Below are 25,127 nucleotides of genomic sequence, written 5' to 3' on the forward strand. Positions count from 1 at the left end.
AGTTGTCAGCATATTATCCATATTTCTGTACAGGAAAGCAGATTTTTAAATGTCAAAACATCCAGTGTTTTTACCAAAGATTTCCTGAAATATTCCCTGTTGCTTAGGACAAAGGAAAATAAATTCTGTATGCCCCAGAATAATTGGTAAAGCTCACCTGGTTCATAATACATATGAATAAAAGGCAGACTGCATCATTATTTAATTACTTCGGTCAGAGGACACTTTGCTGGTAAAGAGCAAACTGATTTGAACAGATTAAAATAGACAAAGAGTACTGAGGTCAATGCCATCTTATCATGTTCACATTTATTTCACATTCTACCTGAGAAGGAAATGTGGACAAATCGACCTAATAGCGAGAAGGGCTACCTGTTTTGCTGCTCAGATAATAGACATTGGGATTCACCAATCACTTTGTCACTTGAAGTGAGCTGCTTTGTACTGCTGTGCTGGTAGCCATCATTGTGGACTGGTTCCACATAAAGCCCCCAGTGGTAGAGTTGGAGCTCGAAAACTGTGTTTAAGGATGTGCATGTAAGTCTCAGATTTGTTTTTTATTAGTCACTTAGCATGTCAGAGCTGAGTTTATTTAAAATCGAAATTATATTATTAGATTTCATGTGATTCAAACATTCTATTGAGTGCATTGAAATGTTAGTTATTGCTACTGCTTGATAGCTCTCGAATGACCTTGATTTTTAGTTAGCTTTCATTATTTCCACCTTATGCTTCTTTGGACTTGAGTGACCTTCTTTGTAGTTGAACTTGAGAGCTGAATTCCCTGCTCTCTGAATTCAGTGAAGTACTCTTAAGACTATTCTTTTCCTAGCCTTGGTTAAGTGTCAGTGGGTTAGGATCTTGGCAGTTGCACTGAACCTAAAACCCTATGGTCTTTACTATACTTTATGGCACTGTTACAGATTATTTTCATGGCCTCTGATAAGCTGGACTTTAAAGAACCTTTATGGACATATCAAGATCTGACATTTATTACATTCTTTCCTCCCTCAGCTTTCTATGGAATAATTTAGAAACCACTTCATAAAACACAAATCCATTATATCATGCTCAGTATTGGGAAAGAGGAAGTTCAAAAAGACATGTTTAAATCTACATATCTCTTTGGAAAAAATATTGTGTGCAATCTGGTGCTATCAGGCAAGTTCACCACACTTCAACCTGAGCTCTTCAGGGCCTCCTTTTCTGGAGGTGGGTTGTCTGTCTCTTTCTTGTCTGATTCTGTTTTTAAATCTCTTTCTTAAACAAATACAGAAATTGTGATGTGATGTGTTCTTCAATTTATTAGTGGTAGAAACATTTTAGAGTAGGTCTTAAGCTAGGGACAACAGAGAACACTTGATGGGGTCTGGGTACTGTATGCAAGATTGTATGTCCTGTGAGTTTGTGGGGGTATATCTATACATGCTTCTTTTATTTTGGGAGGGGAGTACCAGGATTGAAATTAGGGACACTCAACCACTGAACCACATCCCCAGTCCTATTTTGTATTTTATTTAGAGGCAGGGTCTCCCTGAGTTGCTTATGGCCTTGCTAAGTTGCTGAGACTGACTTCGAACTTGTGATCCTTGTGCTTCAGCCTCAAGCCACTGAGATTACAGGGGTGCACCACCCTGTACGGCTTATACATACTTCTTATAAGAATATATTTACTTAGTCTTTCATTATAAAAGATTTGTTGAGCCTCTATTATATGTAGAATACCAGTCTAGGCACTGTGAATACAACAATGAATGAGACAGAGTTCCTTCCATGACACAGTTTGCATTTTAGGAAAGGATAAGTCTCCTTCAAGATGCTCATAAGTGTTTGTGACTTGCCATCATGCCAAAATAAAAATTCTAGATATTACTATCATGTAACTGTACTTTCTGGCTCTTAAAAATCCATACCAAGTCTGCAATATTTCAGGTTTAAAAAATATTATTGATGGGGCTGGGGATGTGGCTGGGGCCGGGGATGTGGCTCAAGCGGTAGCACGCTCGCCTGGCATGCCTGCGGCCCGGGTTCGATCCTCAGCACCACATACCAACAAAGATGTTGTGTCCGCCAAGAACTAAAAAATAAATATTAAAAATTCTCTCTCTCTCTCTCACTCTCTCTCCTCTCTCACTCTCTCTTTTAAAAAAATATTATTGTATATTTATTGGATAGGGGGCACTCTGATAAAAATTTTAATGGGAAGATAACTCAAAAATAGGAAAACAAGAAAATATCATCACATAATTTTGCTAAAAAACAACATGTAAATTGTTAAGTGACATTGCTACACATATACTGCATGAGATGGGGGCCTTTGTCAACTCATGTTGTCATATATATATATATACACAGTCGTCTACCACTATCCTTAGTTTTTCTTTCCACAGTTTCAGTTACCTGAGGTCCAGTGTGGTCCAAAGATATTAGGTGGAAAATTCCAAACTAGAATCCAGGGAGAAGTGTTTCATAACATCTTATAAATAAAGAACTTTAAGATACATAATGAGAAAATTCAATTTTGTTATTTTCAGATATTGATGGTTGACAGTTATTAGTGTCCATTTTGACAGGTACTTGTTTATAATTTTAGCATATGTCCAGTCAAAATTATAACGAATTATCTTGAAAGCGTTCTTAAAACCAGATTTTGTGGTTTTGAAATTTGACTAGTTAAAACAAATATGCTCTTTCATACTTAATTTCTGCATATAGTGCTTTTATATTATGATGATTTATTATGAATATTGTAATTTTGGAATTTCTCTAAGCATCTGAAATGGAAAAATTAATCTTCAGCTTTTGATTTATGTTCACATGAGAAGAAAAGCATATCATAGACATATATATATAGGAAAACATCTACAGGGTTCAGTGCTAGTTGCAATTTCAAGTATTTCCTAGAGGTTTTAGGAGGTATACTTCATGGGCAAGGGAGAACCACTGTACTACATTAACTTTCACTTAGTAAATACTCAATAAAATCTGTTGACTCAAAGATAGCTGTCTTAACTACAATATAGATAATTTATCAAGTGACATACTAGGTGCTTTAAATAAACAATTGCTTTAAATCTTCATACAGATTCTATAACATATATATAACCCTGAATTTACAAATGAAGAGATTAAGACATAAGATAATGTAACTAATGTGGAAGCCTAGTGTCTTTCTATAACATTGTAAAATTAAAAATTAAGTCAAAAAATCTTTTTTTAAAATAATTTTCATTGTTCATAGATTTTTATTTATTTTGTTTTATATGTGGTGCTGAGAATTGAACCCAGTACCACACACATACTAGGCAAGTGCTCTTCCACTGAGCTATAACCCCAAACCCCAAATCATTTTTGTCACTCTTTGCTTAATATTAATTATACTTGATAACACACTCTCTGTGTGTAAAACTCTACCTAAGCAATTGTTTATTCCAGTACTATCAAAATAGCACCATGATACAAACAAGTCACACCATACAGGGGCAGGCCAAGCACATCAAGGAATTCATGACCTCTGGCTTCTCTTTCACTTGTTTGGAATGTGAACTCTCAATACCAAAGGGGAAAACAGGCCAGTTATAAGCATGCCGCCTCACAAGTGAACAAATAACAGTTGTACTACGCTCATGCACTTAGTCACAGTTCTATAGTTCTAGATGAATAATCGTCTTTAGGCCAATAGTGGAAACTGTCGGAGGATTTTCTATAACTTGATCTTTCATCAATCCAGAAAGAGGAGAGGAAAACCGTGGAAAGCAAGATGCTTAAGAAAGACTTGTATGAAATGCTTTTGAAAATAAGAGATGAGAGGAATGTTAAAGTCCCCTTGGCCCTTTGGACCCCTGGATCTTGCCTGTAAGATCGGGTCCATATGTCTTCACATCCCCTACAGTACTTTATGGCAGACTTCTGCCTGTGTCTTTAACTCATGTCTCATCATCATCCTATCGTATTGACCCAGACATATTCTTACTGTCATCTTTTGTTCTGACTCCCTCTACTTAGAATCATCATCACTAGCACTACCTCCTCTTGTGGCTAAATATGACTTGTTCTATAAAACTAAGCTGAGTTGTTGCCTCAGTCAGAAAATGTTAGGTATGCAATAGTAGCAAACAACCTTGAGTCTCAGCCACATAAAACAACCAAGCTATCTGTCTAGGCCCTGCCACACCACATGCTTATTCAGCTGGTATGTTGGGGAAGGAACAGTGCTCTACATCAATCCTGAATCTTGAGGTCTTTCAAAACTTTCATGACATCTGCTTACCTTTCCCTGGACAAAGAAAAATCACATGAACATATTTTGCTTCAAAAGAGACAAAGCACACAGTCCTATCATATGAGAAGAGAGAAAGCCAGAATATTAGGTTAACACAGAAAACCTTAGGCTATCACAGAAAACTTTCAGTGACCACCCATAGCCCAGACTGGTGGTCCTTAAGTGTGGTCACTTCTAAGAATGGTTCTTTTTATATGAAGCTATTGTTATTATGCACCAGAGTGACCTTATTCATTGTAAAATATTATTTAATATCAATTATAAAATAGCCAGTACCTTAATCTACTGAGTTACTCTCTTTGTGTCTGGGCCAAACAGACTGGTTTTCACATTCTTATACCTCCTCATAATGCTGTAACTGCAGCATTTGCAGAGGATCCTCCAAACCTTATTCTGGCTCTACGATAAGTCTCTGTTTTGATAGGTTGGTGCTCACACTGTTATCAGTTAAATACTGTGAATATTCCCAGTGTCTTTTGTAACATACCTATTTTAACCACCAGATTGCAAATTTCTTGAAGTTTGGGATTATATCTTTCATTTCTACAACTTGGTGCTTTTTAAAGTGTATGAACATAACAGTTGCTCAATAAATGATTTCTAAATTGAATTAAAATTAATATCCACCTGCTATATCTCTTCATTGTGGAACAGACTGAACAGGTTTAATTAGAATTTGAGACTCTATGAATTAGAACATATTTGCCAACACTAAAGATGATTAACACTTGAACTAGCTAAAGGAGGTTGCAGAAACTCCATTTTTGTGGGTCTTTATAAGAATGTGAAGCAGCTATTTCTCTGGGATGGTTTTACTGTGGTTTCACTTTGTGGCCAGGAAATTGCCTGTTATAGACTTTTGGAGGTTTCTCCCAAGCCTGTATAGAAGTACAGAACAATTTTGTACATTGAAATAATTTTTATTTCTTTTAAAAGCATATTTTGTGAAGCAATTGGAAGCCTAGAAACAAAAATGGATTCATTATAATCCATTCTGAATTGCTGTTGAGGTGAATAACAAAACCCAGAAAATAACACTAAATCATTTTGGGATTGCTTACAAGGACGGCAGAGCTCTAAAGCCCTTACGGGTTTATTGATGAAAGACAGTAGGATTTCTCACACAAAAGTGAAAACTTTGGAGAAACCAGAGGATTTGAGGTTTTACCTGAAGTAGTCATGGAAATAAATGTCCCTTTTCTTTAAGTCCATTTAAACTAAGTGAGAAAGAGAGAAATATATTTTAATACTTTCAAATCCTCTCAGAGTTTCAGTGACTCTCATTTCTTCAGGAAGCCCCAGGAAAAAAAATAGAAATTCCCCATCCTATTATTGTTACATCAGCTTCAGTTGAGGGTGAACAATTTGTCTTGAATATGGTGTGAAGTATGGGTTCAGCATTTCTGTCAGAAATCAGGCATCATTATTTGAGAAGTACTCACGAGGAAGGAAAAGATGACAATGATATTCTGTATTCAGACTCTGAGGGCCTGTCAGGTCCATTTGGAAGATGCGAGTTTGAGCAGTGGCTGTGCTGTGGAGCAGGGCATCCAGTGATGGCTGATGATACAGGCAGATCCTGAGAGTTGTTCCAAGATGAGCAGTTTGAGATTTGAGATTCAATGAAAAAAAACCTGGCTGGAAAATTGTTGGAGAATAGGAAATATAAGTATCAGGGATGAGAGAGGTAGGGGGAGGGGAGGGGGGGAGAGAGAGAGAGAGAGAGAGAGAGAGAGAGAGAGAGAGAGAGAGAGAGAGAATGAATTCCAGTGAGCAAACCTGGCAGAGGGGAGAAGAGCGAGGAAGAGAGAGAGAGAGAGGGAATGAATATGAATTTCAGACTCAGGGAATTTCTGGTGAATTCTACCTTAATGATTCCTTACAACTTCACCTTGAAGTGTTCATCCTTCTCATAATACCCTTGCTTTGGGCTCTCAGAAATATCCTGTGTAGTGTCAGTTATAAGAATTCTCCTGGAATTGGATTTGCTTTTGAGACTTGCTCACTGTGTAATATTCTTTCCTGCTTGTCTGCCCTTTTGAATGAGAAAATACATTGGTAATTTCTGCATCCCTCCATATAGGGATTTTTTCTTTTTATAATTTTATTTTTCATAATAATGTTAACCATCCTTGGACGATAATTTTTCTACATCAGACTTTTTATTTCAACATCATTCGGTGATTGAACATCAGCTGCATTGGCATATTAACTTTGGGAACCTAGACTCTCACAATATTGAGTTTTCACATCTAAGGGCATAACCAAATCTAGGTGTTTAAAAATGAAAACAATAACAACAAAATGCATCTATTGAATAACAAATGTCAGAAGCCATTTTTACTTTTTATCTTTACCATCTCTGAACAGTACTTCTAATATTCAATAGTATTTCTCCTATCCCTGGACCCCAGCTCTTGCTCTGACCCAGGCTGTTCACAGGAAGGCCTGGTATGGGCTGGCTTCTCAGGCTGAAAAAAAAACCTTTTAGATGGGAATGAACATGGCATCGTGGTGGGTGAATGTGGCACAAAGGGGAATTGAAACAGAGATGAAAGGTTAATCAAAGCCATACTGGACCCTAACCATCAAAACTAGCTGAATGTCCAATGTTAAAGTAAGCATTATTGATAACTCTGAAAGAAGCTTAATGAGCTACACTGATTTGAAATAAGTGAGCTTGCTTTTTGTTCTGCCTGCCAGGCTTGGATTATGTAGCTCAAGCTGTTTCAAAATAGAACTAACTTGGTTTTAAAAAGCTGTGCTTGTACCATGGAGTGTGGTTTTCTGATATCAGTGTGTCCAGGGTCAGAGCACAAAACTGTGCATGATCTGCATTGCCCCTTAGCACAACACACTTCAGCTGCCCAGATGACTTTCCTACGTCAGGGTCCCTTGCTCATCGTGTGAGTGGATTATGGTTACAACAGAGTTGTCCTTACAACCCTCTTTTCCCAGCAGGGTTCATTACCAGGGCTTAATAAATATGGGATCACTTTGAATATTTATCCAAGTCTGCATTTTGTTTATAGAATACTGCCTTGAAATGTCTGCATTTAATTTTTATTGATACTCCTGCTCCTTAGAATGGGGTGAGGGAGGGGAAAGCAGGATAAGGAAGAATTAAGTGCTAGCCCATGGTGCAGGGTGGTATGTCTTTTTGCTTATCTTTTTCAAATTCCTTTCCCCCAGAGTAAGAAGAAAATCCTTCTTTGAGGGTAATCTTTTTGAAAAGAGAAGTGGCTTGTCAGAAACTGATATTAATCTTTTAGTAAGATTTAGGCAAAATATATAGAACCCCATCTGGCTTTTAACTTAAAGTATATTTGCTTTAGAAGTATAAAATTGACATTATTGTCATGATAATAAACATTTACTCAACTCTTATAATTTACTAATAAGATGAAGAATTATGAGTAGTTAACCTCTTAGCAGGATTATTGTTATAAATAAAAATTTCAAACTGATACTATACAAAGGCCATATTCTCTAGCTTTTCCAGTATCTGAGAAACACTGGAATCTGAGTCTTGTAATAATAACAATTAACATTATGATTACTCTAAATCCTAACATGAGTTAAACTCCACCTGAATGCTTTGACACCAATTGCTATTGTTATCCTGATATTTTTGACAAATGCATTTTAAATAATTCCCTTTGGCACTGTAGGGATATGCTCTCTGAGAGCTTTATTCTGAATTATTCACATTTCTATGGAAGCTCTCCTTTAAGGTCACAGACTGAAGAGCAAAGAAAGAAAATTGTCTTTGGGGACCGCAATGAGTTATGACCTCATTTGGTCAGCCTCAGGGGATCTCATTTGGCTTTCTTGAGCTGTACTGTCATGTCCAGACAAACAAGATACACAAAAAAAAAAGCATGCAGAAACTGCCTAGTCTTACTTTGTAGTATGCATTCTTCCTGCTATGCCTGGAGAGGTAAGTCCCCAGATCTCAGAGGCATTTGATGAGCAGGGGAACATTGTCTCTGGCTGATGTTCCATTAATCACGTTGGTCCTTCTCTGACTGAACTGGATTAATACTTTGTACTTATTTCTACTTATGCTGTACATATGTTTCTCTGCATTTATTTGTGCAATTGGGTGGTCCTCCAAGTTTAAGGACAAACATGGCCTGAGAATTATTGAAGTTCAGACAAACTTTTGCTCTTTCTGGTTTGGGAATATGTACTATGTGTACACTAAAGAGCGGTAAAGACATTTTCAGAAGGCAAAAGGGGAAGTTTTTCTATATCAGCCCTGATGCTCTGCAGCTTTTGTTGGCTCTTGTCCTCTTTTGACTCTACGGGTAGGTGGCTATATGGCAGGAATTAAGGCTGTGGGTTTTAAATTCAAATAGTATGGTTTCCAACCACATCATTCCACTTATTAACTTCATAATCTTGGAAAATGTACTTAACTGAGAAAGTCTAAATATCCTCCTGTGTATAACGGATAGTTATTAATGCATATTTAATGAAGCAAAGGGACATTAATGATGGTAATATAATTAAGATTTTTATCCTAGGTCTCCACATTATAAAAACACTCAATAAGTGATAATCCTTACTGTTGTCTCCCAAATGAACAAAGGAGAATCTGGGTCAAAATTCTGCCTTTGAAGGTAGCAATCCCACACCCAGGAGATGTACTTCTATTACCTTCTCTTCACAAGTGTTAAGGTCAATCTTGTTGGCTTTCTTCCATTTCTTATTCTCATTTTCTTTGACTCTTTTCTATTGGTTAGATGTCACGTTAGGCACAAAATTTAAGGGGACACCAAAACAATTCAACCATATAGAAAAACAATTTTTTAATGCTATCTGTTAACAAAATTAACAATTAAGGCCAAAAGATATGTGATTTAAAAAATTACCAAAATTTTAAAAAAAGAGAGCAAGCCACCTTTCACTGGTATGACAGCACCATTTGCTTTATATGAATCCTGGTCCCCAGAGATGACTTTTTACTGTTTCTTAAAATGGTCAGCATGTCAGTTTATACTCAACAGTCAATGAGAATGATAAGCACTAGAGTTTTCTCATAGGCCCTTCATTGGGTGAATCTGTGGCCCTTCCAGTTTCTTCTCTGTGATAAGAAAACTGATTGCTCCTGAGATGCAGAGATGTTAGCTGTCAGGTCACTGTGCTACCTATCCTTGGCCACTTCTGAATTTCCATCACCTCTACCAGGAAAGTTCCCTTGTCTTTAATGTATCACGCTTCTCTACTACTAAATGTATATTCTACTAGAGATGGCAATCATGGGGACATGAGCAATGGACAGATGTCGCAAAAAATTGATGCAACTTTGAGAAGCATGTCTGTACTGGGAAACAGGCACTCATTCTCCATACACTTGGTTCCTTTGTTCTTCACACTTCCAGATTGTAATGTTTGGCTATCTCGCTGGATGAATAGCTTGCCTACTGCAAAACTGTATTCCAAAGGGGTTTTACTACTTTAAATTTTCACCAGGAATATATGATTGAGTTTCTATTCAATCTCACCAGCACATGGTGTTGTCAATATTTTTTATTTGTTGGATTGTGTGAGTAGTGATAACCTCTAACTGTGGTTTTATTTTGTATTTTATTAATGGCTAGTGATGTTAAACATATGTTTGTGTGCTCATTCATCTTCCTTCAATACATTCTCTTCAGTGAAATGTCTGTCCATGTCTTTTGTTCATCTCTACCCCAGTTATTTGCTATCTTACAGTTGAGTTTTGAGAGTTCTTTATATATTCCAGATGCTAGTTCAACCAATGTGAAAATTGTTTTCACATATTTTCCCATCCTATAATTTGTCTTTCTTTTCACCTGTTTAACAGTGTTTTTCACAGAGCATTTTTTTTTGCCATTGTTATGGCTTAAATATTAGTATCCCCCAGAAGCTCATGTGTGAGACAATGCAAGAAGGTTTAGAGGTGAAATTATTGGATTAGGGGATCCTTAACTCAATAAGTGAATTGATTTCTTGATAAGAATTAGCTAAGTGGTAACTGTAGGAAGATAGGGTGTGGCTGGAGGAGGTGGGTCCTTGGGGGCATGCATCTGGAGTATATATTTTGTTCTCATTGATCAGAGCTCTCTCTCTGCTTCCTAGTGTGATGTCTTAAGCTACTTCCCTCCTCCACAGACTTCTGCCATGATGTTCTGCCTCATCTCAGGCACTGAAGAATACAGTTGGCCATCTATGGACTAAGACCTCTGAAATTGTGAGCCCTAAAATAAAATTTTCCTCCTCTAAAATTGTTCTTAAATTAAAAAAAATAAAAAAAATTAAATTTTTGTCTTTTGGTATCTTGGTTACAGCAATTTAAAAACTAATATCCATTTTGAAATCTTATTTATCTATTTCTCCTGCAATTTATTTTTTTAATGTCAAGTCCAAGAACTAGTCAGTCATATGTATATTCCTCTGCTAGTACCATTGTGTTTTAATTATTGTAGCTGTACAATAAATTTAGATCACAGACTTAAATGTAATTTGCAAGGTATAAAACTTATAAGAAAAGAAAAAATCTCTGGATCTGGGAAAAGTTTTTGAGGTTTTCTATAGATGTTCACTATTAAATTCAGGAAGTTCCTTATTTTGCCTCAGAGTTTTTATGATAAAAAATTTTAATGTCTTTCAATTTCATTAGGTGCTTTTTTTCAACAATTGGTGAAGTCATAATTTTTCTTTAGCCTGTTGATATGAGGAGTTACATTATTAGATTTTTCAAATGTTGAACCATTCTACTGTACCTAACATAGCCCCACTTGTTCATGGATTCTGATTATTCTATTTATTAATATTTTGTTAAGAATTTTTTGTGTGGTTTTCTCATTTGTACTATCTTTTTTTGGTGTTTTTATAGCAAGTTGATATTTGTTTTAAGAAATGTTAGATATTCTTCTATTTTTGAGAGAAGAGTGTATAGAATGACATTAATTCTTCTTTAAACGTTTATTTGAATTTTCCAATGGAATCATATGGACTTGGAGATTCTTGGGAGAGAGCTACTAATAACTTTTTTTTAATAGATGAATATATTATAGACAGTGCAAACAAGTACAAAGTATTAAAATAAAGCAGTAAAGTATCCAAGTTCTGTGACTAAATAATGATGACTCTAAACTCTGATTATTTACCCAGACAGTAATACTGGGTTCATTTGAGAAATTTTTAAGACCTTAATTCAGTGTTTCATGTTTGGCTACAAGTTCAAAATGCCACCAAAACTTTGGACTTCATAAAGGACAATATTGGAAACCAAATCTGTGTTCTCCCTCTCTTTAATACTACAGTGCATGTGCATTGTGTATGTCACTGTCCTTAGTGATGTGCTGGAACTCGAAGTCCCTGAAAAGATAACCTGCATAGTTGCAGCCAGAATAGTGCAGACACAAATATATTTAGTAAGTCCCCACAGACATGGATAAGGGATAATCTTTGAAACTTAGTGATTTTAGGACATTGTTTAATTTGATTCCTTTTCAGAGTTGATATAAACTAATGGAACTCTGTCTGATGTCTCAATACAACTGGTCTTCATTTGAATAAATTGGGGGTAACATACATAATACATCCTCTTAGGACAGTGACACCTAGTTATATTTTTCTAGGACTAGCCTTTTATATCCCTTTAAAATTTTGGCTAATACTTCTATAGCAGTGTGAGTGCAGTAATTCAGATTAGTAGATAGTCATTATCTTTCTCCTGTTGTGGGATTTCTTGTTTAGAAGTAACTCATCCCCAAAAAACAAATGCTGAATGCTTTCTCTGATATAAGGGTGGGGAGTGACTCAAAGTGGGGTAGGGAGGGAGAGCATGGGAGGAAGATTATTTCTAGATAGGGAAGAGGGGTGTGAGGGAAAGGGAGAGGGAAGGGAATTAGCAAGGATGGTGGAATATGATGGTCATCGTTATATAAAATATATGTATGAAGATTTGAATCTGGTGTCAACATATCTTATATACAAACAGAGATATGAAAAATTGTGGTATATGTGTATTAAGAATTATAATGCAAAAAAGAGTACATGTATAATGGCATAATTTGACATGAACATACTTTTTATACAGAGTTACCAAAAATTGTGCTGTATCTGGGTAATAATGAGTGTAATGCATTCCACTATTGTCATGTATTTAAAAAAAAAAAAGAAGTAACTCATAATTGGGAATGTAGCTCAGTGGTAGAAAGCTGGCCTACCATAGATAAGGCCTTCGGTTTGATCCCCAGCACAACAACAAAAAATAAAAAAAGAAAGAGAAAAGGAAAGAGAACTTAAGCCACTATTTCTCTTTCTAGCTCCTTTTCCCAATCAGCAGCTTTCCTTTTACTTACGTATTTCTGGGACCAAATTGACAAGTTCCTTTCAAGTGCTCATTTTGCCTTAGCATTCAATTTACCTCTGGCCCCTTAAACATTTTGCTGGTTATCCACTTGGCAAATCACTCAGTAATTTCCTCTTGTAACTGTTCTGGCAATGGTAGAGTTCAAAGGCATAACTTACTACAAATGAGAATCTAACTACACCAGAGACTGCATGTCTGTTTCACTTACTTGTTTTGAAAAAAGACAGGAGTTGAACTTTGCTTTGAAATAAAATGATAAAATTACACATTCAGCTCCCCCCACCCCACCTCCATCTGGTGAAGGATTCGGGACACTATTGCTGAATCAGAAATATATGTTAATGCATGCTATTGCAATCATTATAATTTTAAAATGCAAGTATTCAAAAAGCCAAACTGTTAACTTTTTAATGTAGGAATGACTATCTGCACTAAGGAGTCACTTTTTAGTAATTAGTTTTTAAAACCTAGAAATTGAATTAATTAATATTTTCAATATTCACTGAAAATTAATGTCAATATGACTTTTTTTTTCAAGAAGATTCAATTATAGTAATTTAAATTTGAGGATTAAATTTTTATTTTTGCTATTTTATGGTTAACTTCCATTGTATCTGGAGAATTTAAACAAGTAAAATTTGCATAAAATTGATCAGAGTCTTCATATCTTCAATGTTTTCTTCAATGAAATATAAGAATTATGAATTATGAAATTCAACAGCACCATTAATAGTTTGTGATTTTCATGTTTGAAAAGTATCTGCTTCTTTTAAAAAAAGATGTTTTGGAACTTTTGTAATAATTGAAAGAGATATCCTCACTTACTAATATCCTTTTCATTTATATAATTTAAAATTTATTTTTTACTCATTTGTTGATTGAAAAAGCTTTTCCTCAGCATGTAGTGACTCTGTAAATTGAATGGCTTACCTTCATTAATATTTGTATTATGATGCTACTTCCTAGTAACAAGCAACTTGAGTTCACTTATTTCTTACTATATTTGTTCATGCAAATAATTAACCTGTTCACCTCAATTATATGTTTTCCTTTAATTTAAAATTGAAAAAGTGATTTTCATTTGCTTTCTTTGCCTTGACCCAATATAATTTCACTACCCTATAAAACTAGGAGGACCATGAGGTCAGTACCAGAATTTAAGTTGATGTTCATACGGAGTTGCAGGTAGAGAGAGAGAGAGAGAGGATAATGGCAACACTTCACATATATGACAAAAGGAAAACATAACATGAAAGAGTGAATTGTCTTGAATAAAGTGAGGATACTGGAAAATTTGGACATTGATTAAAAACAGCATGATGTGATGAATATAGAAACCCTGAAATAATGTGCCCATTCTAAGGGGATTAAGTGCATTGTGTAGCTGAGCCCAGGAAACATTTTTATCTAGATATAATGACTAGACAAAATTAAAAAGAAAGAATAGTGTAACTGAATCTCCACTCACCTTCTACCTCCCACACTCATACATAAACTCAGAATAGAATTGAGAAAGATATCTTTCAAGCTTTTTATTCAGGCTCTTAAAAGTGGTTAAAGTGATTATTTCAGAATGTTTGTTAAGAATTTGTGAATTGCGGAAATAGCCTTTAAGAAGCAAATGTTTTAATTCTTGTTTTTATCCTTATCCAGCCAAATAGGGCACAATTTGAAAACAAAAGTATACTTAAAGGAACATACATTAGCTTTTATGAAGTAGAACTTCTACAGCCTGATTGACAGCCAATGTGCATCATGAGAAATTTAGAAACATGTTTATCATTCTCCTTCAGAATCTGGACTATGGTGTCTCTAAAGAATAATCATCTCTTATTTGGTGATCAGTGTATATGTGTATTTGAGTTGAATGTGATGATTAATTCAAAAGTTGTCTGCTTTACAATTGGAAGAACATGGAGGCCTATCTGAAGCCCACACTAATGAAAAAATGTCAGTTGGCCTGGGCTCCAAGTGACATCTCTATCTTGACTGTTCTGTTGGAGTGCTCATCAACAAAAGCCATTTTGTTCCCTTCTCTTGTTGAACCTAGAGTAGTTCTCTTAGGCTTGGGGTCTCAATGTTGCAGTTAAAGCAATGGTTCTGTTTTATGGGGACCCTTCTTCAAAGGAAAAGGAAATGATTATTATAAAGTGGAATGACTATTATGTGTGGAATACAGAGTGTTAGTGGTGTACACTAGAAGATAGAGAAGCAAGTGTGGAATGGGAATATTCACAGCGGGTAAAGACTTTGAAAATGATTTTACATCTTAGAATTTGGGTATTTTTTTTCTTAAGCATTCCATTTATTCCCAAGGCTTCCATAAAATATGACATGCACTTACAAATCTGTATATATGTTCTTAAGAATAAAGTGGTAGAGCAGTCAGGGGAAATAAGAACTGCTCCATTCATTGCTGCCCACACTTACTGCCCCATTGTAAACCCTTCAAAGGAGAGGTGGATTTGTTGAAAAGAATGTATGAATGATTAGAGAAAAATTAAATGAAAGCATGTGGCAGTTCTGGGAATGATAAAGAGAAATGGGTAATCTGGAAGGTATTTTGGGTGTGGGGTGGGGAGGAGATTGATGTGGGTTATACAACTAAATAAATATCAATAAACATTCTCCTTGGCCCTAACCTTGTTTCTCACTAATGGTGCTTTCTTTACCTGTTGGATAAAATTGTCCTAGTTATATTAAGAAAATGCAATTCAAGTTTTTCCTAATGGTAATCAGCTTTAATGATAATTTCTTTTCTAATACTCTTCCTACTTTAGATATAACTTGAAATGAGTCCTTAATGATTGAAGTCTTTAGAATTTAATTTTTATGGAAGATTGTAATTATAGGTCTCTTATTTGTAGCATCCCTTTTAAAAATTGAAGAATTATACTTTCATAGGCTAATTTCTGTTTTCTACAATTCCCATTATTTAGCTTTTCTCATGGTATCATTACAGAGTATTTCCTTGTCTCTTGTTTGATTTATGTGTAATTTATTTTGCTTTTGTTAAAAATACAGTTGGAAAGTTTATTTTCTAAGTCATTTCCCTTGTGTCCATTCTTAAGGACTTACAGAACTTTGCCCTGGAAGACTTAGGCATAACTACTTAACCAAATTTTTTTTGTTTCTTTTTTTTTCTTAAATATTTCTCTTATCTTGTAACCATGTGTGCATACTATAACAGATATATGTTCTATTTTCTATAGCAGCAATTCCAATTCTGGGAATTTATATACCCTTAGGGCCTGTGAATCCCCAGAAATTTTACAACATATGCAAATTTTGTATCTTAATCCTCTGGGGTAAGAATATTTCTATAGTTTTTATAAGATTATCAAATGTACTCATAACCCCAAAATGGTTAAGAAACTGCAACAGAATGTCTTTTAGAGATTTTTCAGTATTTAGTGGTCCATGCAAAGAGAGAAAGGCCAAGTTGATTAAACAGAGCACTCTGTAAGTGAAGGATAGCCATTCTGCTGGTGGCACTGAAGACTGATTGGAGGAGGGTAGAAAAAGATGGAGGAGTGTCAAGCTGACATTAATTTATTTTGTGCAGTTTTTTTCTTTAAGTGCAATTACTTATTGCTCATTGACAATGACTCTGGAAATGCTTCATTTTGTTGCTTGCAATTTGAGTTGATTTATTTCAAAGATTTATTTCTAAGAATGTTTCTTTTCTATGCAGTTCATGAACTCATAATAAGTTTTACATTTGATTCCTTTTTATCAACTTTCCACATTGCTAGAATGGCTTTGAGTATTGACACAATTTATGTGACCCACTAAGTATGTCTAAATAAATTTAAACATATTTTTGATCAAAGCTATTTAAATTTAAAATTATATGGATATGATCTAAAGTATATTGTTGAGAGCCACACCCGAAGGGGCCCCAGCAAACTTCCAGCTGCCAGCAAACTTCCAGCTGCCAGCTGATTGGCTCCTCTGCAGTGATGCTCATTGGGCTCTGTCCCGGCCCTTTCAGACCACGGAGCTGCTCATTGGGGAACTTTTTTGGCTCCGCCCATGTGACCCAGCCAATCCACCTCAAGAGCAGGAGGCGGGGTGGGTTGAGAGGCTTGTGGGAAGCTGGTGGTGGCAGTTGGGCTCTGAAGGAATTCCTGAAGAGCTCCTGTGGTATGGCGTGTGTTCTAAAAATAAAGTTTGTTTCTGCTTGATAAGTGGCTCCTGAATTGTGCCCAGCCACACTGCGGCAGTATATAAGAGGGTATACATAGTCTATATACAAATGTTATATATCATTATATAGGGATTATTTTGGATTTGGTGTCCCTTTATCTGAGGGAAATCCTGTAACCAATTCTTCTTGGATACTGAGAGACAACTATGTTCATCCTATTTTCAATTTTGTTTATGAATTAAATGATAATAATATTTTATTGTAATTTATTAATGACTTAATTCAACCCAATGTTAGATAAAGAAGGGGAAATGAGAGAGTTTTATACTTCACTGAATTCATTAGCATAAAACGTTTTCTATTATTTTTGGCTTCATGGTAAGATAAAATAATTATAAGTTATTGATTTTACACTGAGTAACATTTAGCTTATCAGTGTTCTGAACAGTCTGTTCAAATTTCAATTGGATGGCCAGTATACATGGGTTCACTTAAAGACAGATCAATGCCTCTTCTTTTAGGGAATAAAAGGGTGATAAATTTCTACTTATATTTCTACCAGTGTCTTTTGCCTTCGTTTTCACTTTTCCTACCACCTTAGGCTGCCAGGACACTGCTGCCCCTGCAGCTAAGAATTGATTCAATATGTGAAAGACAGGTCACTCACATCTTCTAATCTAAAACACCCTGCTGCTTCTTTTGAGAGCGTCATTATTTTTTGAAAAATAGTGATATGAGTAACCAAAATAATAACATGCTTCAATTCAATTAATCTGTGAAGGCACCTACGTTCCAGGCATAGTGTTTGTGAATTCACAGATGATTAAATCGTATTACTTACTCTCAAGATACTCAGATCCTAATGAAGTAGAAAAATATGGCAGCAACAACTTGAACTGCTTTATTTAAATTACTATATTGATTTTTCTCCTATCCTGTTTCACTTCTGCTACAGTATTACCTCTCTGGATGCTGTGGTTATTTTCCTACCACTCTAGTTTTGAGCTTTTTGTTCATTGTCTGATGCTTTGTTTTCTTTAGAGACACTCATATCAGCAAACCCATTTTTTTTGTTGTTGTTGTTGTTTGGTATTTGACATGTAATATTAAATTAGGCAGATAATCCCAGAACTTTTAGATCTTACCCTCCTTTCTCTCTTTTTCTCTCTCTTCCTGTTTTTGCTTTGTTTTTTGCTCTTCACAGGAGTAGGAAGAAGGGCCATGGGTAATGGCCACTGAACAGACGTTATCACTTGATGGACTGCATGTTTACCCAGTTAAGGCAGACTCATGATTCACCACAGCCCAGTGCTGCTATGAATTGATTCAAAAGTGACCACATTCATTTCAGATGTGATTCTGAGCTTTTTCTAGGAAACCACTCAGGAGGTTGAGAGGCTTATCCCATAGGTAGGGATACAGAAAAGTGAGACTGTTATTCCAAGGCTATTATAATGTTAATGGAGATGTTCTGTAGGATTTTTATCAATTTATTATCCATTACATTTAGGACAGGAGGTACATGGCTGTAAACATGCTGTAAGCTTTGTGGACCCAGTTCTTAAAATGAGAAAATTGTCATGAAAAAGGCAAAGGGACTTGGGGCCTCTTTTAGAAATATGGAATGGGTGATATAAAGGAATACTTTGGGTCTTTTCACCCATCACAAAACACAAAAAACTAAAGACTGTAACTAACTGAAAAAACAGAGAAAAGTGGATGAATTTACAAATATAAAAGCATCAGAGTGATTATCTGATGAATAGATAGAAACACACAGAATTATGAAATCATCATAATGTGGAATGGACTGTGCTTTCACTGGAAGGAAATTAACTGAATTGAGAGAGGACTATTTGAATACATATCTTTGGAAACCTCTACCTTCTTGTGAAATCTATCCATGGCTTCTCATTCTCTCTCTGGGGACTGTATAAATACACCATTGAATTATGTCCAATAAGCCATTCAAATGTTTGCACAAAGCCACCCCCAATCCCAATATTCCTTATCTAATGTTTTTATTAGTAAATTATAATTATACATAATAGTGGATTCATTCTGACATAATAACACATGGAATATAATTTGCTCTGTTTCAGACCCCAGAGCTTCCTTTTCTCCTACCCTCTTTTTCTCTTCCTGTTCCCCTTCCTCTACTGGTCTTTCTTTTATTTATTTATTTATTTAATTTTAATCAGTGCTTTCTAGATGTACATAAACATGAAATTCAGTGTTGCATATATATATATATATATATATATATATATATATATATATATATATATGCATAGCATGATTTGGTCAATTACAGTTTACACTTCCTTTTTTTCCATCCCTCTTTCCTCCCCCTTTATCCCCTTCCTCAACTTCCCTTATATTTTAATGGATTCTCCCCACCCTTTCTTTCCTCTTACTTTGCTCTAGTTTGTGCATATGAGACAAAACTATGGACCTTTGACTTTCTGAGTATGGTCTATTTCACTTAGCATGATGTTATCCAGTTCCATTCACTTACAAGCAAATGCCATAATTTCATTCTTTATGGTTGAGTACAATTCCATTGTGTATATATACACCACATTTTGTTTATCCATTAATCTGTGAATGGGCATTTGCCCAATCCCATATTTTAAGGTATTCTCACCATTTACTCAACTGTATGTTAACTGCAGTAAGGTTTGTAATTCTTCAGGACTTTGATGGAAGCCTATAAAACTGCTGAGTTGGACCTGACCCATTGTCCTGCATCCTGTGCTCAGGAATTTACCAATGCATTCAAGTTGTCTCTTTGCATAAATCTCTGAATAGCTTGAAATTGATCTGTTTAAATTTTCTGTCCTCCTGATGTCATTTGGATAATGTTTTAATTAGTTTTTTTTTTTTTTTTGACTGTGACTAAAAGACCTGGCCAGCACAATTATAGAGGAGGAAAGTTAAATTGAGGGCTCATGGTTTCAGAGGTCTCAGTCCATTCCTTGGGGGCTTGAGGTGAGGCAGAACATGATGGCAGAAGAGTGTGGCAGAGGGAAGTGCTTACATGATGATCAGAAAGCAGATAAAGAGAGATCTCTATTTGGCAGATAGAAATATGTATCCAAAGCCAAGCCCCCAATACCCTACCACCTCCAGTCACACACCATCTGCCTTCAATTACCACTGAATTAATTCCATCAGATGATCAATTCACTGAGTGTGTTAAGGCTCTCATAACCCAACAATTATATTCCAAACCCTCTTGCATTGTCTCACACGTGAGCTTTTGGGGGACACCTCACATCCAAACAATAACACCCAGTAATTGTGGAACAAACCTCAAATTAGATATAATCAGTTACTTCTAACTTTCATTTTGTCCTAGCAGTCAATACTATTCTACTCTGAGCACAAAATAGCAGTCAGATGTGGAATCTTACACATCTTATCTCTCTTAAATCTTATCTCTCTTAAATCCTAGTTTTATGCACTTCTTCCTGCATTGAGCTCATCAGCAAGACATTGTGTGGACTAGTTGAAATTTAAGAAAAATCTCAAAAAATCACCATACTACAATTACATTACTTGTACAAGGGGAATCTTTTGGTCATTGAACTTAATGATAAAAATGTATATTTTCTCCTATAATCTAAAATTTAGCTTTAAGTCAAACAAAAAGAATCTCTATTTTTCTTTCATATTCGAGAAAAGGATATAATTTGAGAGTAGAGAAAATCAACCCTAATACCTCAGAAACTAAAAACCTGTCTTTGGGATAGTTTATCCAAGAGAATGCATTTTGTTGAGCTCACGAATTATTGCCATTCACAGTGTTTAAGTTATTGTTTGTAATTAGTGAGTAACCTTTAAAAATCAAGCAATTTCACATGACATTTTATAGTTTAGGCTTCTCTTGAAAAAGCAGATGACCACATTGGGCCTCATTAGGGAATACTTGGTGGGCATCTCATGAGAGCTGCTGCTTTACATAAGTTCTTTGGGTCTGCCGTAGTCTCCAATGTATATATTGTCTTATTCCTAAAGTTATTTCCATTTGTAACCCTTATTTTACCAGTCACAATAAATGGATTTTTTCATATCATAAATGCTTTAAAGTATTTTCTGTCTACACAAAATATCATACTACTGAAAATGTGTAAAATCATTGCGTGTAGTATTTGAGAATCTCTTTGCATATTATAGGCTTAGAATAATATTCTTAGTAATATTAAGCTGGAAGGAAAGCTCTAATTAAGTTTATACATCATTTATAAAGGCCATTCTCCTTTGTGCTATGCATTCTTGGCAGCCTTTGTATTTCTCATTGTCAGTTTCTTCCCTGTAGGTGAGCATTTGGATCAAGAGGCAGGCTTCAACACCTACCACCTCCTCAGGTGTGTTGCATGAGCAATATTGAAATGATTTTGCATATTCAAAGGTGTGCCTTCTAGCCATCACACACAACTCCCAAGGCATATTTTTGAGTTTTGGTGAGGGGGGGCATATCATCTAAAGTCTGAAGTCATTCCTACTTTGATTCTTATTCACTATCTTCAAAGCATAGCTTTTGTTCAACCATAGTAAAAAAAAAAAAAAGCCTCTATATACAATGAAGCAGGGAATAGTGGAGAAAGACCTGAGGTTTTCTTTTGGAGTGGGGTAGGTACTAGGGATGGAACTCAGAGGCACTCAATCACTGAGCCACATCCCCAGCCCGATTTTGTATTTTATTTAGAGACAGGATCTCACTGAGTTGCTTAGCACCTTGCTTTTGTTGAGGCTGGCTTTGATCTCAGGATGCTCCTGCTTCAGCCTCCCAAGCCACTGGGATTACAGGTGTGTGCCACTGTGCCCAGCTAAGACTTGCATTTAAAGCAGCAGCAGCAGTACCAGAGCAGCATTCACACCAGCAGCAGCATAATCTCAGACTCTTATTAACCTGGTTCACCTCTCCATACTAACAAGACAACAAGGCAGGGCTTCTTCCTGGTCTCTATAATTGCACATATGTGGGAAATTTAGGAAATATTTTAAAAAACAAATGATATCCATGTCATTATAATTTTATTTTTACTCTAATGTTAAGCTAGCACAGCAAGCATTCCTGGTGATTTAGCCCAGAAACCTACTTTCTGTGTGCCAAATATTCACTAAATGTTTTTGATATGTACATATATGGATCTTGTTTATTACAAGTTCAAACTTCTCTGTGGATGGATTATAAGGAGTAATTTTGTGGTTGCACATTAGAAATATGTAGCAATGCATATGCAATGGATTTGTGCATATGCAATGGATTTTGTGATGTAGTTATTACAAATAAGTCATGTTGGTTCATGGGTTCTAGCACTTTGCACAATATGATCATTAAATACCTTACTAAGATGTCAAAGGATCATTTATTTTCTTCTCTGTGTCATACTGGAATTTTACCAATTGTGATGGAAGAATTGTAACTCTAACATTTCACCAGATTGAAGCACAGATATGTCTCACCCTTTTGTTATGAAATGGTTTTTATTTTTTTTTTCAAGTGAATAATTGCCCCTCTTCTGGGCTCATCTAGTACCATGGGGAATTCTTTTACTTGAAGCTGTTCCCAAATATAAAATTCAGCACTCTCTGCATTCATTCTAAACCACAAATGAACACAGAATGAATTTTGCATTATTCTATGCTGAGGTCTTTTTACTGAACTGAAATAATCAAAATGTGTCTAATAGTTCTGTCTCTTGGGTCATTCTGTCAGGAACAATGTCCATAGTCTTTACTCTGGGACCTAACCTGTTTTGGCCAGCTTAGGCTTTACACTATGGTAACATTTAACCTTACAACTGCAATCACAGTGCTTTACAGAAACAACAAAGCTTCATTGCTTGCTTGTGGTTTATGTCAATTGTGGCTCATTGCTTATGGCTCAGTTTCACAATGTTTTTACTCTGGGAACTAAGCTGACAGGGTAACACCTATTTGGAGCACTGTTGGGCTTGTGGCACAGAGAAAGAGGCAAGGTGTTAGATTTTTCAGTGCCTCTTAAAGTTTTTCAGAATTTTATATATAGTATTTTCACTCATGTTATTGTCCAAGCAAGCCACCTGACCAAGCCTAATGTCAAAAGGTCAGGAAAGGACAGTAATTCCACAGCAAGAGGCACAAATATTGAAAACAATAAATGAATTCAATTTCATCTACTGCTTGGTCACAAAAATTCACACATTTCCCTTCCGCACCCCAAATATACCCACTCTCTTCCAAAAGAAACAACCTAACAGTCTCATCAACAAGCTCAAGTTCCAGAATTGCTTGACACTCTTTTCATCAAGTCTGAGTATATTCTTTTTTGAGCTGGAGTTTCATATGGAAAATAACAAGTCACTTCTTTATCCCCCGTGTTCTACTACTTACACAATAGTCAAATAGCAACAGGATAACCATGACACACCATAAAAGTATGTTGGAAAAAGAGAAGAATGGATGTCAGTAGATGTCATTGTTCATAGAAATTCTGAAATCCAATTGGAATGTATTGTAAGCATCCCTAATATTGAAGGCGAGTAACAGGAATTCCTCAGTTAAGCTCCAGTTTATGCTCTCTATGGCTCCTGGAGCTCCTGCTTCCACACTCTGGGAGATCCTCCTATTTTCTTTTATCTTGCTTTGACATATCTATAGAAGAAATTGGAGAAGATGTTCTACCCGATGATTCATCTGCCTTTCTTTTAGATTATACATATTTTGGGGGTACAAAATGACATGATCCATAAGAAGTGTTAAATAATTAAAATCCAACTAACATATCTACCACCTAATACTTATTTTCTTGTGGTGAGAACATTTGAAATTTACTTTCTCAGCGATTTTGAAATGCACTATATACTAACTATATTTGCCACACTGTGCAATAGATATGGGGGAAAAAAAGCAACTTACTTATTTCTATTTGAGATTTTGTACATTTCCACCATCATCTCATCATTCCCTCTGCCCTTTAGCCCTATGACCTCCATTCTACTCTCTGCTTCTATGAGATCAACTTTTTAAGATTCCATATATACTTGAAAATGGTATTTTTCTCTCTGCACCTTGTCAGGAGCTGCCACATAGGAGCTGAGCACCCTTAGCCTTGAGCAATGGAGGTGTGGAACTGGCTTCTGCTATGCAAAAGAAGGTGGACCTCACCTCTGCAGGGCAGGGGAATGAAGCTCTGGGAGTGGGCTTTACTCAATGGGAGTGGACTGCCTTCTCATTCTTATTTTGGATGGAATGTTCTATCAAAGGGCTCTCTTCAATAAAAATCTGGGTTCAGGACATGCTTCCTCTTTCTTACCTGCCTCCTGTGTTTTTCTCTTGCCCTCTTTATGGGAGCTTACAGCTGAGGCAGAGGAGCCATCCTGAAAACTCCCCAAAAAAGGTTTTTCTGTGTCAGTGTGATCTGTTTATGCCAGCCCAATTCACCCAAGTGACCCTGTTTCCTTAGCCTACACAGGATGTGGGCTACAGTGCCTGGCTTATTTCACTTAGCTTAACGTCCTCCAGGTTTGTCCATTTATCTAAGCCATTTATCTAAGCCCTACCATCTCCCCTTTAGTTCTATATAAGCACACAGCTTTTTGCAATAAAATTGGAATTCTCCCAGTGAAGTGTCTTTGTGTGGGGAATTCTTTCATTCTGGTGCCCCATGTGAGGAGACGGGTGAGCTCTTTCCAACAAGAGCCCCGTCCCCTGCCCCGCCAAAGACTCTCCGCTCAGGTCCGCTGTTTTCAGACGCCAGCTTCTCTGCACTCACCACTGATTCGACCGTAGGTAAGGTTCCCTTGACCCCGGCTCGCCAACTCCCTTCGGGCTAGAGCTGGAGCTGTGACCGTGATTGTCCGGCACACTCCAGATGCTCGTTGGGGGGAGGGAATTCACACCACTAAGACCTTTACTGGTCGCAGTGGACCCTCTGGTGATCCGTTTCCCTTTGGGGCATGAGGCTTCTGAGTTTACACGAGAGGTTCTATGTTTTTTTTTTCCTCCTCCGCTGCCGCTGCTACTGCCGCTGCTGTTTCCTTCGGGGCTACTGTGTCTGGCCTTTCTACTCGGGGAAAACTGAACTCCCAGCCTGGAACTGCGTTCCGCCGGAGCCGGAGTTCTGTTTTCATTACTGACTTTTTCCGTTGTGGTCGAAAACTTTCCTGACGTCAGGTTGCCCGTGGCTCCGACCCCATTGGGTCTCACAGATCGCACTTCACTGGTGACGACCGGGTAGCGCCCTCTGTAGTTCCTGGCGACGGCTGGTCATTTTGGGGATGCCCACCTGACCCCCGTTTGCCCTGGGCTTCCTGGAAGCCATTCCATCCCGGGTTTTCCCTTTGTCTCTCTCGCTT

The sequence above is a fragment of the Spermophilus citellus genome (assembly GCF_964194105.1).
Source record: "Spermophilus citellus genome assembly, chromosome: 1".
Taxonomy (NCBI): domain Eukaryota; kingdom Metazoa; phylum Chordata; class Mammalia; order Rodentia; family Sciuridae; genus Spermophilus; species Spermophilus citellus.